The sequence below is a fragment of the Thermobia domestica genome, chromosome 2 (assembly GCF_964235325.1).
Source record: "Thermobia domestica chromosome 2, izTheDome1.hap1.1, whole genome shotgun sequence".
Classification (NCBI taxonomy): Eukaryota; Metazoa; Arthropoda; class Insecta; order Zygentoma; family Lepismatidae; genus Thermobia; species Thermobia domestica.
In genome coordinates, this window is record NC_137455.1 from 363,818,428 (window position 1) to 363,833,202 (window position 14,775).

The following is a 14,775-nucleotide window of genomic DNA, read 5'->3' on the forward strand; positions in this document are numbered from 1 at the left end:
TGAAATTGATCACACCATTCGTACACTCTTATCCGTGACATCGTTTCTTCACCACACTGTGCTTGCAATATTCAGAAAATCTCAGCTGGTTTAACTTTCTCCTTCACAAGAACTTTGATTACACACCTCTGCTCCACAGCCACAGATATGCTGCTTGCCACCATGTTCCGTGCAACCGTTGAGCATCCTCCAAATACGTCATAGCGGGCGCTGGTTACTCGAGAGGGAATATATTACGTCGCCCGCATGTTTAATCATGATTCGGCTATTCATCGATTATGTATGTACGAAAATCCCGGTCAACCTTGAACGACATTTGTAACTACGGAAACTTGTACACAATCAGTCATAACCAAACCATCGCCTATGGTAACTAAAAGCTTCCCCCGAACACTTGCTAGGTGACACTCGACAGCTTAGCAAGGTCGGATTTCCGAAGCAAACCGTGTTTGACTTTCAGGAACTAAATATTTTTCTTACGAACTGCCTTCAGACATAGGTTTCTGTGAATGTCATGGTGGATGGTTTGTTGAGACACAGAACCAGGTAATCGTTGCACGCAGTGTCGGTGGATTGTCCGACACAGTCAATATCCTAATTTTGCGCAACATGTGTCTCAGTTTCCCTGGATTCTGTTTTGGATGCACTTTAATCTGTTACACAAAGTACTAGGATGCCCGCGCTAATTATCATTACGCCATGACATTCATTGTTTGTTCCTGGTACTGTTTAATTGTGTTTCAACAATGGAAGAAAACACATGAAAGAACGATAATATAGCCTTCGCAGAATCGATTCGCTTTCGATGCAATTTGGCTTTGTATAACGAAAATACTTTGTTAGCAGACACACTACACACTGTTGTCAAAATGGTTGTCTGATAGTTTATATTGCATCGAAAGACACAACAGACGCACGTGTCAACTCAACACGTGCTATTATTTATAAACAACATAGCAGACAGGAAGCCAACGGAGAGGAACACCGAGGAACGCCGAAAGCAGACGGACCTCACGGAAGAACCCGAGGAGGACAAATAAAAGGAGGAACACAGAGGGACCCAGCATCAGACGACCAACTGATCGCCTAACCTTTACCTTCCTATGTCGCTGTGGACTAGGAACACCTCTTCCTTACCTTATGTCGCACTGGGCTAGGGATCCATCTTAAACTTATAATCCAAGTCTAACCCACAACCTGCCAAAGTCAATATATCCTGAACACTTTACAGTTCACTACGACGGCCCGGCACGCATCCTGGAGAAAATTAATTCAAATTTGTATAGAGTAGAATTACCGTCTAAATTCACGGACAGAATTCAAGAAATTGCGGTGGACCGTTTAAAACCATTTTCGAAGACCAAACAGTATGAACACAAAATTAAGGAGAAAGAGGCACAACGAATTTAACAAAATTCCAAGTACTTACCGGGAATAGAAGAAGAACCAACAGAAGAGAGATACATTGACATAAATTCGCACTTCTTTATTTCAACTATAAACTATATCTCATATTGTTATTTAACTTCGTTACAATATGTGTTTCCATTCTCGTAAAATGCAAGATCAACATTTTTTCTCTTTCTTTTTTTAGTTTGAAAAGTCATTAATCCTTACAAGGTCGAAATAAAATACTTTCTTGCTTCTAGCATCGCTTCTTCACTACGAACGTAGATGAATGCTTATTACGTCACTTCTTCTCCTTATACAGGATGTTCATAAAATCAGGCTCTTGATTCTATTATACAGAGTGACCAAAAATTCACATTATCTATTTTTTCTTTTTTTAAAAAAAGAAGCTATTAAGTTCTAAAACTGATTCTTCTTTTTTCATTCGTTCTAGTAATAATTAAATTGTGCCTCGCCTTTCATAAGCCCCGTTACAAAACAAAACTTAACCAATTGGCTAAACGTACCTTCACCATTAGGAAGACTCAATTCACTGGCGCCTACTACTACAACGAAAGAGACTCCACTGATATAGACTACCCATACCGGATGTGACCGATCCTTAATAAACTGATATATTTATTAATGACAGTGATGACACTCCTGCCAACTTGGAGGGAAATGATAAACTGTTTTTGATCCTGCTTACTTGGGACAGAACTACAGTGTTATTACCATTATGTGTATATTTCACAACAAGTTTTTCATAGTGATATTGGTGTATCATAGTGTTTATAGTGTTTTCTTGTGTCTAAACAGTATCAAGCGTGTCAGCGGTAATGCAGTTACTTTTTACTAATTACAACTGTGTATTTTCTCAAAATAATCTTCCAGATTATTTTCTTTCCAGTGTGGGGGAGCAAGGATCCCCACATCACAACAGACGCACGTGTCAACTCAACACGTGCTATTATTTATAAACAACATAGCAGACAGCAAGCCAACGCAGAGGAACACCGAGGAACGCCGAAAGCAGACGGACCTCACGGAAGAACCCGAGGAGGACAAATAAAAGGAGGACCACCGAGGGACCCAGTATCAGTCGACCAACTGATCGCCTAACCTTTACCTTCCTATGTCGCTGCGGACTAGGAGCACCTCTTCCTTACCCTATGTCGCACTGGGCTAGGGATCCATCTTAAACTTATAATCCAAGTCTAAGCTACAACCTGCCAAAGTGTTCTGGAAACTGCCATGAGTGGAAGGGGCACCCGGCAAAACATTTAGTATTCCTTCACTTGGTCATTGAGGAAGAGACATTGAATTAGAGACACTTGTATTTATTATATTATATTTTGTAATAAAAATTGGTGAAGAGGAAAAGACACCCGGTCTATCATTTGACACTAACAAACATTACAATATCCACACTATCCTTGTGTTCTAGTGTGCCGTTTGCAATTCGCATATATGTGAAGCCTATGAATGCGCAAAATCAATGTGAGATTAAGTTGGTTTAGCCATTAGACTTCGGAGAAATGGTTCCCTACCACATGGGATTCTTAAAAAGAAATTTGTTTAATACACTCTCGAAATTCTGACCTTTTTTTAGGTTGTAGTTTCTAATGGCAATGAGTAAGAATAACAATACCAAAATGAAGATTTGAGGATCATTATTTTTAACAAGCGAAAAGAACCTGGATAACTAACGTGCCTTCCAATTTATATAACTCATCTTTAAAAGTTTAAAGAATATTTCATAATTATATATAACATATCCACCCAGTGTTATCAGCAGTCTCCTAAGTTACTTTTGATCTGTTCTTTATCGGCAATTCCCTAGAAGCCAGTGCCTCTACGTCTGAAAGTACCTAGACTACTGTTTCAGTGACAAAGTTAGCCTGAATAATTAAAAGAAAAAGACAAATTCTGACCATTTTTATACATTTAATAAATAATATCTTTACAGTTTCGGCAAAGTTTCTTTCCCTTCATCAGACACATTATCTTTGCTTTGGTCAGAACTTTTCTTTTTAATTTATACAAGAAGTCTCAAAACTACAATGAGTAGTGTTTCAATAATTAAGTGCAAGTGTGTGACGAATTTTCCTATAACTCTATATCTAATCCTGACCAGTGGCGTGTGCAAGAGAGATTCTGACCTTAAAGCTTCTCCTTGAACAATTATATTGAAAAAAGAAACATTTACTCTATTAAGATCACTCTTGTACTCAAAATAAATTAAATTCAGTGCTTGAATTCCCCGTTTGGTGAAATGATCATAACTCTTTCAACAATCAATCCGATTTTATTAAACTTTGGCTTTTACCTGCTTCCAGAGTTCGGGATGTAGAACTACTTTCTGTAATAAACATAATTTCGACTAGCTTTATTACGATTTGGTAACAACATATTACGTTCATCTTATGTCTTTCCAAACAATTTAAAAGGATTTGAAATAGTTATAATATAAACTAGTCAGTAATTCTGTATTTTTGCAAAAAGTGTTATAGTATATGACCGGCAAAGTCCTTTAGAAATGCTTTCTTCGGTACATTGTCGAATAATAATACAAGATATAACAACAGTCCTATTCCGAAGTCAATTGTTTTAATTTACTGCATAAAATGTATTGTTTGCTGACGAATAACTACAGAAAATTTAATTATTATCAGATTGCTGATCTCTTACCACCTGTTAACACTATTTATAATAGGACCAAGCTATGCTATAGAATCCAGTAATTATTAAGTAAATGGAAGACACTAATATACTGTAATTATTACATTATTTTCAAATTTCAACGAATATGATAATTATTTGAAACCACTATGCAATCAAATCATTTGGTTGAGAGTAATCTCGCATTAATAATGTCACAGCAGAATACACAATTTCTTTCCCACTGCGCATTTACAACTAATAGGAGAACCTCAAGACAAGCAAAGCATGCAGTGTTCATCCTTCAGGAAGCCGCTCATAGCGAGCTAGGATTGAACCAGGCAGGCATCCACCTTAGGCGAGCACTCTGCCATTTTGTCAAGGCGGTCTTATGATATGCAAACGTTATGCTTAAATCCACACAACAGTAATGCGATTCATGGATTGAATAAATAACAGTACAATATAGAAGCAAATAAATTCAAAGTTAATATCAATACTAAAACCAAGGATCTTATAAAATAGAGGATCTGCCCATACAACAAAATCTTGAAGCCATACGTCACAGTTTCGCCACCCCTACTGTGCCCACTCCGCCCAATAGGATAACAATGTTTTGAGCCAACAATCATGGTGGAAACGAAAGTATCCAATCAGACGTGCCGATGCTCGGTTGTATCTTGGCTTCATCGATTCAATAGGATGAAGATGCATATGGGCAGATCCTCTATTCATAACATCCTTGACTAAAACATATCAAGTGTATAACGGAAACATTTGTGAATTATCTCAATCGTACGAACAAATGTGAAAAACTATCATTATTCCAGAAATCTGACTAATAGTAAGTTGCCTAGAAAATGTTAAGCCTTTGGATTCAAAAATAAGAATGTATTAACTATTATTTGAAAATAAAGTTATAGAACCAGATATGCACCATGATGATCTTATCGCTGAAGAGGTTCCAAGTGCCTAGAGACAGCTAGATTTCATTATACAGAAGACACCAAAAATGTAAATTATACTGTAGCTATGTCACTATGTGGTCCCATCGTCCGTCATGGACGATCTTTCAGGTCTTGGGTCGTCTGCGAGGGGAACCGCGGTGGCTCAGTGGTAGAGCTTTCACCTCTGGTGCACTGGTTCGATCACAGCTCGCGCTAAGTGGGCTTTCTGGGAGACAAATACGGTGTGCGTGAGTTTTCACGAGGTTCTCCCGTTTCCTCCATCTTTCTTCATTGCACCATTTCGTTCATTTATCATCATCACCGTATTCTTTAGCTTAGGCGGCAGAATCGTGGGACGTAAAACTTTAAGATTTAATTTCATTTCATTTCGTCTGTGAGGGACATGTGACCACCCAGGTAGCACCGGACGACATTTATGACGTCTTTTGAAGGTCATGAATAACGTCAATGGTACGTCATGATGTCACCAAATATCACATCATCTGGACGTCATATTATGTTCATTTAGGTACGATATTATCTCCTTACAGACATGGCCTACCGAAATGTATTAATAGCTTACCAGTAATTTGAATCATAACAACTCTATTGCTAGTATTATATAGATAGCTAATATATATATTAATTACCTGTCTGGTATCGTATCTTCTTTACTGCAAACAATTTTCACGTTTCTTCATTTGGAGGTTCACTGTTTTGTATAACTGATTCGAATTTCGATTACGACTTGTAACGCGGCCAGAATGCTTCAGATTTTCGCGGCATTAACAACCCCACATTAATAACTGCAATCGGATTGCTGTCTCGTATAGGTGCCTCTTCTGCAACTAAAGATACATGTTTTTTTCAAATTAAAATATATACAGTTACTTTTCATAAGAATTTAATGACAATAGAAACATACAACATCCTTTACTTCACTTCTGTCACTCTCATCGTACGTATAGTGTACGTTTATTTTTGGTCCCACTTTTGACGTCATATTTGTCACTATTATGGTCCGTACACTATACGTTCATTTTTTGTCTCATAGTTAACGTCCTTCCTCTGCCATATTCGGTGCGTGCAAATAACGTCAGAATATCTTGCAAGACGTCATTTGCACAAACGACCCCTGAATAATACGTACAGTGTACGTCAGTGTGCTACCTGGGCAGTTTGGAAGTTCCTTTTTCACTTTACAATGGCGTCATAAGATTGAGAATCCTCGCCATACACAACATTCATCTCGCCATGAATTTGTCTGGCATTATTATCCTTCAAATGCAGGAACTCTACCACACAGCGAGAATCAATCTTATACAACTTCCACTTTGGTCACTTTTGGCACACCCTGTAAACAAATAAGAATAATTAGGAGCTAAATTCCTTAACATTATGTACAGAAGTAAACAGAACACTGACAAAATTTAGTCATCATATTCCTGGGGACAATTAAAATTTTACGACACCCCGTCGTACTTCTGTTTAAAATATACAGCTGTATTGTAATTGTACTTCTATATTAGCCTGCTTCGAAACAAAATAGGATATACAATGCGTTGTTTGGACTTCATATGACAAACTCATCAGAATCTAAGGCTCTGATAGATACATTATTTTAGCTTAAGTAAGAGACGTCAGTTCATTCAACAATTATTTCTTTATAAAATTATAAATGCTAGTGTCGAAAATCTAGTTATTTCTTACAAAAAATAAAATAAAATAAAATAAAATAAAATCAATTTGAGACCAGACTATCTATGTAATAGACAATAGTTGACCTTGGATGTTTCCAGGATTCAGGTGTTTAAAAGGCCTCACCCCGGCGAAATTAAAATACCGCTAGTTTTACAGTAATTATGTGATATCTTCAAATAGATAAAAGATAATCGAAATGTGGAACAAAAACGCCTTAGACAATATAATTTTACATGAGATACCGTTATCACGACTTACTTTTCTGCTTTCGATTTCGAGCCATTTGGAAAATCGGCATTTATTTTCGCGTTTCTAAACAGTTGAAAACGAAAAGTCATTAGGTGACTTTTGATAACGGTATCTCACGCAAAATAATATTGTCTAGGGCGCTCTTGTTCCATATTTCAATTATCTTTTATTTATTTGAAGATATCACATAATTACTGTAAAATTAGCGGTATTTTAATTTCGCCGGGATTAGGCCTCTTAAAGGCTTTTCATTTTATTGTATGAAACTTTAATAACATATCAACACTAAATAAAGCTTTAGACATAGTATTAACTATGTCTTTGTACGCAGAAATGAGAAAAATAAAATATTTATTTAAAAACGTACATATGTGAGGGACAGTCAAGAAGTTCCCGGAATATTGTAACTTTGGCATTTGTAATACAATCTCAATAAATCGTGTACAGTGTAGTTCTTACGTTGCCTACTTATGAAACGGACAAGCGTGAACAGGTTCATAACAGGCGGTGTACGAGTAACGTAGCTGAACGGAGGAGTGAGTGTATGTGGTGATCAGTTGGTACAATGTCACAGATCGAGCAACACACAAATGTCATGTTCATGTGCAAATTGGGGGGAAAATCTGATTCAGAAACTTTGACAATCTTAAAAACAGTTTAGCACCATAGGATGTTTGGCTCTTCCCAAAGCTAAAATTGGGCTGTTTTCATTTCGCCAATGTAGAAGAGGTAAAAACCAAAGTGGCGGTGAAACTTCCTAAGATACCAAAAGAAACCTATAGTTGGTGTTTCCACCAATCGCAGGAGTGGAGTATCAAGTGTGGGTATGTTCCGAAGGTGCCAAATTTTAAGGCGATTAAGTAAATATGTTCTTATATAGTGGCAGTGGCGTATTTACGACTTTGTTTCGGGGGAACTCTGCAAGATATTTCATATACTTTACTAGAGTAAATAAGATTTCGGTGGGGGGCTTAAGCCCGGAAGCCTTTCCCCTAAATACGCCACTGTATAGTGGTAACAAACAGATGCACCAGAATTCCGGGAACTATTTGATTTCCCCTCGTATGTGTTTTGTACACAAATGTGTAAAGCGAATATCTGATTCAATAATATACAGAGTGAGGCAGAAGTCTGGATACACCCCTATAAAAGTCGAACGGTGTCAAAAATCATTATGTTGTTTGGTATGGGGTGTCTATAGGTGGAGGTGTAACTTATAAGAGCTATGGTGACAGCTTGAAATCCGCCATCTTGGATTTTGGTTACGTTTTTCTAATGGGAGGGTGGTCATATCCCATATCGATTTACTCTGCCTTTTTCTGAGGAATATGCCTGTACATGCCGTTTTGCGATATCTATTTTTGTGTAAGAGCTAAGACCCGTTAAAGTTTAAAATTGCAAAGAGGTGATCATTTTTCTTTACCCTTTCAGATTATACACAATGGCACTTACACAGGAGGAACGCATTGAATTTGTGTTAATGAGTGGCGGACGAAGTACCAGAGTGATTGCTGATGAATTCAATGCCCGGCATCCTGAGAGAAATGACATTTCACATATGACAATATCCAAGTTATTGGACAAATTTCGTGCAACAGGTTCTGTGGCGGACAAGCCACGCAGTGTACTTCCAAGAGCAACCAGCGACAAGGAGACTGGAACCTTGAATGGGGAGAGGTATCTTAACATGCTCCGAGATTATGTGCTCCCATCGTTGTTGAATCCGCAGGGTAATATCCCAACTTTCTTCCAACAGGACGGTGCACCTCCCCACTATGCTACTGAGATCAGACAATTTCTGGATGAACTGTTTCCAGGTCACTGGATAGGTAGGAGAGGGTCCTATGGAATGACCACCACGGTTCCCTGATCTCTTGATTTATCTGTGGGGCAACTTGAAATCAATTATGTACGAGATAAAAATCAACAATGTATTCCATCTCTGCCGCTTAATGAGGAGACGTGCGCCTCTTTCACCCATAGACTCTGCGACGTGCACAGCAGGACTGGCAAAAGAGGCATCGATTGTGTATCTAGCGCAATGGAGGTCATATTCAGCATATGCTGTAACGCCGACTCTAACAAGTGTCTCAAATTTTAACAGATCAAAACTCCTACACAAATAAAAAACGGATTACACAGGTGCATTCCTCAGAGAAAGGCAGTCTAAAATGATATGCGACTTGATCCCCTTCCCATTAGAAAAGCGTAACCCAAATCCAAGATGGCGGATTTAGAAATGGTCGCCGCTGTCACCATAGCTTCTATAAATTTCGCTCCACCTACAGACACCCCATACCAAATGACACTATGATTCCTCACACCATTCAACGTTTATATGGGTGTATCTAGACTTTTGCCTCACTCTGTAGTTTCACTTGTATTATAGATAATAATTAATGTTCCTCTGGTGTTAGAATAGTCTTTATTGTTACATATATCTATTTTCGTCAATATGTTTATTTTCACTTACATGTACAATAGCATAAATAATATAATCTATTAATTATTTATATGCATTTTATATACTAGGTACGGCTAGCTGTAGCCTTTGCCCCTACAACCCTAAATTTTGCTCCGCCCACGTCCTCACATTTCATATTTTAGCTTTTGTTTGCGTTCTTCGCACATCAAGAACGTGTTTATGACATTATTCTTTGCCGCAGTTGGTTTTCCGGCAGCGAAATTGGATGGACTACGAGTAAACATTTGCTTCATGAACTACTTTGAGACATAGGTTTGGTGAATAATGACAGATGGTTGGTTGAGACATATAGAACCAGGTGGTCACTGGTAGCAATGTCTGTGAACTCTTGGACACAATCAATATATTAATTTTGGGCAATATATGGTTTCAGTTTGAAATGGTGAAAGATCTGTTTTGGATGCAGTTTAATCGATTATACATGGTCCTGGGATAGTCGCATTAGTTATCCTTGCGATACAGCATTCATAGTTGTGGATCCTACATTAAATTTGAGTTCCTGGGAATGTTTAACTATACTCCAAGAATGGACGAAAACTATAATATAGCCTTTCCAGAATCGATCCACTTTCGATACAGTTTTACTTCTCATTACACAAATACTTTGCTAACAAACACAATACATATGTTGTTTGAGTGGTACAGCTATCATGTATCTGCACTGTAATTGTGTCCTTGTCTACCGTTTGCAATTCACATGATTGTGAAGCGTATCAATATGAGATTATGTTGGTTTAGCGATTAAACTTCGAAGAAATGGTTCCAAACCAAATGGGAATCTTAAAAGAAAATGGGCTTAATATACCCCTCGAGATTCTCACATTTTCGTAAGTTGTAGTTGCCAATAGCGATAGGTAAGAATAACAACAGCACAATGAAGGTTTGACAATCATTACTTCTAAAGATCGAGAGAAAACGTAGATTAACTAACATGGCTTCTAATTTATGTAACCAATCTTTAAATGTTTAAAGATTATATGATATATGCTATCCAATAGCGTTATCACTAGAGCAATCCAAAAGCATAAAAAGCATAAGAGCAATTTACACATATGGTTGGTATCTTGAACATGGTTGTGGTTGTCTAAGGGTCCAGAATAAACTAATTTTAAAAGCATAATAAAGCATGGTTTTAGAGGAACAATTTGGCTGTTTTTTATAACAGAGAGTGCACCATACATGCTTTTTGCTGGTAAACGACTAGCTCAAATTGCACCACAGCTTTATCATTCTATTTCCTGGGCTCACGTATTTTATCTCTGTGCCGAAGAAGTAAGATTTTCTTTTAAAATTGCTGATGAAATAATTACAACAGTGAAGACTGCTTTAGCGAACACACCGGCCAGAAACGAGAGACTACTGGACTGCTTGAAAGAAACATGAACATTTGATCTATCTCCAGTTCCTGTAATAACTCCTGTATGGGGCACATAGCTAAAGGCAGGAAAATATCACAACACTAACTTCAATGCAGTGGAACGTTGGATTGAATTAGAAGATAAGGAAAATAGTACTGCTCTAACAAAGTTAAAACAATTGGTTGAAAATGAAGTTCTTCAGTTTCAACTTGGAGTTAATGCTAAAGTTTCTGATGGAGTTTGTAAACAAATACAGGTCCTGGAATCAGAAAATGTTGATGCACCACCTTCTGTAATCAGTTCTTGAAATGGTTCAAAGTTTTGGTGTTTCATGTAAAAAAAAAAAAAAAAAAAAATGGAAAGCTATATAAATGGACGCCATTCAGGTGTAAACTTCTGGAATGAAATTCAGAATTTAGATCCAACATTAGCCGTTGCTGAGATTTCTTCCGTCTTTACTTCGGGTAAACTGAAACGTTTCTCTGACTGTTGATGTTCCAATAGAAGATATAGCAACGTGTGTAACAATGGTGTAGGGAGAAAATTTGTCTTGTACTTCTGCTTTATACTTCTGGCAGAAACATTCCACTAAGATGCCTATACTTAGTAAGCTGACAATGAAGGCAATAATGGTTCCTCCATCATCTGCTTCGGTAGAAAGAAATTTTTCTACCCTCACTTGATTTTGAATTCCAAGAGGTCGTACTGTAACGATATCTTTGTATTTTCAGTGTAATTCTAAATATCTTTTATTATACTTCTGGGTAAGGTGTAATTTTAAAATATGCACTAACTAGTTAGAAGAAGAAGAAGAAGAAAATAATACGAAAAAGAAGAGAATCAAAATTGATTCTAATATGTTAATTTGATGAGTTTTGTTTTCTTAGGTTGTCATAACAACGTTCTATAAATAAACGATATAATAGTTCACGAACCACCATATAAAGTATGTAAGCAAAATTAAAAAGGTGTATTTTATTTCAATAATTGTGTGCCACAATAAAACTAGGAAATCTAAACGCTACATAAACCGTTTGAGTGAATTTAGTGATATAATGTAGCTAAAATACTTCTGAGGACCTGTATATAACAAAATATGCTGTTATATAAATTTGGTGGTTCTCGCCGCAGGATCATCATTGTTATAGTACCTGACAGAAGAAAATCTCGAGCCTCACTTAAAACTTGCAATTAACCAAGGTGGTGGTGGTAGAAACGAAGAGAATGAGAATGACATGTATGAAGATGACTAACTTTTCATTCAAAACCTATTTTAGTGTCGTGTATAAGTGATACCATACTTTAACATACTTTAAACAAGTTGCATATTGTTTTGCAAAATTTGGCTTCAGATATGCTGAATAGCGAAGGTGATATTATGTGAGTAATATCAGTGGTATTGTACATAGTTTGTGAAGAACTTAAGTGAGTTACTTTCTCCTGTACAAAAATTGTGTGTACAAGAATTGTATGTATGATCATTCGAAATGTACACTCATGTCCAAAATTATTGTCGCATGTCTATAAATATGTTTTTGTAGGAATATAATTTGATAACGAATTCGCCCGGTATTTCTTATAATGTTAGTATGTATATAATTGGCAAAGACATGTATGTGGCAAATTTCATGTCAAAAGAGCAGTAAATAAGAACAATAAAACTTTCCTGTCCATTTAGCAACATTTTGTTTTACTCATTCTAATTTTCGTATTTATAATTCTTTTCCTATGAAATTTACCACAAACATACGTTTCCCGATTATACACATAGTATCAGTGTTAAAAGTACCCTGCAAATTCATTATCAAATTATACTCTTACAAGAAGACAATTATAGAGAAGCGACAATCATTTTGGACATGAGTGTACAAAAAGTGCACAAGAACTCCACATTACATTGTTATGTGTACCTCTTGAACTTGAGTATTTTCTGTATTGTTGGTGGCATCTCTTACTTTCCCTTTCTGTATATATGCACCTCTAAGGCGCACACAAATGATAGAAAAACTGACTCGAGTAAAGCATATCTCTTTACGAGTGCAATAAGTAGAAAGTTCATTAAATATGAAAGAAATTGATTACATAAAATATTAATAAATAAATCAAGATACTTAGAATATTTAATGTATAGTAAATATTATATATTATAAACGATTAATCTAAACGAACGATTGAAATTAACATAAAGAATAATAAAGCGTAGTTTGAAAAAAAAAAGAAACATAATTAAACAAATAATAAAGCGTTATGTGGGTTGTTCTTACCACCAATCCCATAAGTTAGTTTTGAAATATTTTTTATTGTCAAATTTGCAACAAATAATGCCACTAGACGTGAAAGTATCTAGTTTGCTGTTTCAGTGACAAGGTTTGCCTGAGTAATTAAGTACATGTGATGAATTTTCATATAACTCTATCTAATCCCGACCAGTGGCGTATGCGAGCGGGCTTCGGGAGTTAACGCTCATCGTTAATCAATTATATTATGAAAAAAAATAATAAACTTCTGCTATATCCAGATCGGTCTTGTATTCAAAAGAAATGAAATTGAAAAAATCTTGTTTTACGTCCCACGCTTATGCCGGTTAGGCTAAAGGGGATTGTGACAATGAGAAATGAATGGAATGGTGGAATGATGAAAGTGGGAGGAAATGTGAAAACCCCAAGAAAACCCACGATCGCGGTGTTTGTCCACCACAAAGTCCACACGGCGCCAGCTGGGATCGAACCAGGGACTCCAAGCACCGGAGGTGAACGCTCTACCACTGAGCCACCGCGCCCCCCTGAAAGAAATGAAATTGAGTGCATAAATTGCCCATTTGATGAAATGATCATGACTCTTTCAAAAATTAATCCTAATTGTTGTACTGTGCTCTAACTTGCTTCCAGAGTCTGTAGTAAATACAATTTCGACTCTAGTCTTATCACAATTTGGTAACAAGACACGAACATATTTCGTTCATCATGTGCCCTTTCAAAAAATTCAAATCTATTTGTCAAAGGAAACATCTTGTGAAAACAACTTAGAGTCAGACAATATTCAATTCTTTATGACAAAAATATATTAATATATAACCAGCGAAGTTCTTTTACAAATTTTTTCTTCATTACCATGTCGTATTATAATATGAGGTATAATGTCATTTCTGTCTCAAAATTAGTTCTTTTCATAATGATTGCACAAAAAATATCGTTGCTGACGAATAGCTACAGAAAATTTAATTATTATTAGATTGCTACACTCTTCCCACCTGTCAACACTATTTCATAGTATGAACAGACTATACTAGAATCCAGTAATTGTAAAGAAAATGGAAGAGAATAATATATTAAAAAAAAATACTTTCAAATTGAAACTACTTGGGTAATTATTTGAAATCTTTATGCAACAAAATTAATAAAATCATTTGTTAATCATTATTCTCCAAAACCTGACTAATACCAGGTTGTGTAGAAAGTGTTGAGTCTTTGGAAGTCAAAATTAAGTGTCCGGTCACCCGGTCTGGCCCCGCCCAAAACTCCCTAACTCAATATACATGTGTAAACTTCCTCAATAAACTATACTTGTAACAGGCCCGTAACCAGCCCAAAAATGTAGGGGGGGGGGGGCTGAAGTTAGGCGGGCCCGATCCAACCATAATATAATTCATCACCACATTATAGTTCATTGCAAGCCTACCGTGAAAATTTTATTTATTTATTTATGTCTAGACACAACAGGCTACAAACCCAATTACAGTGTCCGTTACATATACTAAGCGACTATAACACATTCATACATTCATATTATAATACACTTATAGTTATAATGTGGTTGCAATATCATTAATGTTCTTTCATTTACAATTATTTCTTATTACATTACAAAGAACTGCCTTAAATTGACTTAGGCTGTTTCTATTAATATCCAAATCTATTGCATATTTTGTTAACCTATTGTAGGCTGTACTCAATCTCCATACTGGTGACCTCTTGTTTGCATTCGT